The sequence below is a fragment of the Octopus bimaculoides genome, chromosome 24, assembly GCF_001194135.2.
Source record: "Octopus bimaculoides isolate UCB-OBI-ISO-001 chromosome 24, ASM119413v2, whole genome shotgun sequence".
NCBI classification, from domain to species: domain Eukaryota; kingdom Metazoa; phylum Mollusca; class Cephalopoda; order Octopoda; family Octopodidae; genus Octopus; species Octopus bimaculoides.
The window spans coordinates 31,624,607-31,626,663 of NC_069004.1; the positions used below are offsets into that span (position 1 = coordinate 31,624,607).

Below are 2,057 nucleotides of genomic sequence, written 5' to 3' on the forward strand. Positions count from 1 at the left end.
TCGATCATTCATTGTCAAGATTAAAATAAATAAATAAGAGAAAAAGCGATATGCAGGTTTGAATAGATGTCGGTCAATGAGGGTCGGTTTTCGGCTTGACGATGTATCATATTAACGAACAAGTTACATAGCTTTACATATTATACACATGTACAGATGAATAATAAATAATAATAAATATATATAAATATATATGTTTGTACGTAGTGTGTGTATTCTGAAGCCAGCAAATAACTATAATCACACGTGTGTGTGTATGTATATATATATATATATATATGCGTCTGTGTATTTATGTATATCTATGTAGTTTGTGTGTGTGTGTGTGTGTATATATGTATCAAAGAGAAAGAAATAATCTACTAATGAGATCGGACTCTACTCATAACAAACCTAAACTTAATTTTCCAAATGAAACCCTTAATGAGAGGAACGGGGGGGGGGGGCAGTGTTTCCTTTTCTTATGTTAATATTGCTAATTAAGGTTCAGTATTTTAATTTTCTTTATCGCAACCACCCCTTTCTCCCTCATACGTACATATATGTGTGTGTGTGTGTGTGGATAGAGATAGATTAGGGGTGAGAGCCTTCCAAATATCGATATTATTTCGGTTTTGTGCGTGTATATAGGCATGTGTTTATATGTGTGTACGTGTGTGTGTATGTATACATACATAAAACAATTACTATCATTAATTGGCAGAAGTTAGAGTGAGTTCAGTGTCCAAAATTCCGATTTTCTGTTTGCATCGCCAAATACACACAACCATATATATATATATATATATATATATATATATATATATATATATATATATATATATATATATATATATATATATATATACACATATACATAAATAAATGGAGGGTATGTGTGCGTATATATATGGAGTATAATATACACACATACATATAGGGTATATATGTATGTATATATATACATATAGATACATACATACACACCCTCAAGAAGGTTTAGGGTAAACTAAACAGGTGAGAGTTTACCAGCATTAAAGTCTAAGGATCTGTATATAAAAATAAAGGGACACGCAGTCGATCAACATATATATATGTATATATGTGTATATATATGTATATATATGCATGTGAGAGAGAGGAAGGTGCAATGTCAAGGAATTGTGTTTGTGACAAGGTGAGGGTTAAAAGTAAATGATAATAAAAGAGGTATTAATAATAATAATAATGGCTTTGTAAATCTGTAATATTAATAATAATAATAATCATGGGAAAAAGACAAAGGCGAAGGAATATGGCGAAATACGATTAAAAAATGTCAAAACATAAAACCTTAATAGAATCCAACAGAAGTGAAGCAACTCCAGCAACAACAACAACAATTGCAGCGAATATGATGAAGTCGATGGAAGAGCGAGTGATAGTTTAAAAGAGAGGGGGGAATTTGGAGAGAGAGTAAGAGTTTAATAAGGAGTAAGTGCAAGGTGGAGTATGAGGATGTGTGTGTATGAAATATAGCGAGGTAGGAGGAAGGGTAAGCAATTCTAGGGTGATTATGATGGTGGTGTGGTGGTGGTGTTGTAACAGGAGAGTCGAGAGAGGAAGAGTCTTAAAGGGAGGGGGAATATAAGGTAAAGTGAAATAAAGAAAAAGTGCGAGTGGAAGTATGAGGGTGTTTGTGCATGAAATGTAACGGGGTAGGAGGAAGGGTAAGCGATGCTAGAGTGACGGTGGTGATGTTGTAAGCAGAAATATTGTGAGAGAGTGAGTTAGACAGAGGAGGAATATGAGAGAGAGAGATAGAGAGTAACATAGGGAGTGAATTTGAGAGGTAAGAGTATATAAAGTATAGCGAGGTAGGAGGAAGGATTAGCAATGCATAAAGTAGTGGTGGTGGTGGTGGAAGAGTCGGAAAAGCGGAAGGTAAAGTATTAAAGAGAGGGGAAATGTGAGCGGGGAAAGAGTAAGAATGCTAGTGCAAGAGGGTGTGCATGTATATACGGAAGTAGGAGGAAGGGCTGGCATTGCGAGAAGTGATATAGGGTGGTGCAGTCAAAATTAAAATATGACTGGCAGCG

General features: G+C 34.8%; 1 protein-coding gene across 1 annotated transcript in view; it reads right to left on the reverse strand.

Moving 5' to 3' along the window:
• The window catches only part of LOC106871073 (uncharacterized), a 52,455-nt gene extending 51,028 nt beyond the window's left edge, over window positions 1-1,427 (reverse strand). The window contains exon 1 of the mRNA XM_052976335.1: window positions 1,312-1,427. The gene's annotated coding sequence lies outside the window, so the exon portion shown is untranslated. The remainder of the gene's footprint in view (window positions 1-1,311) is intronic.
• Window positions 1,428-2,057: the final 630 nt, after the last annotated feature.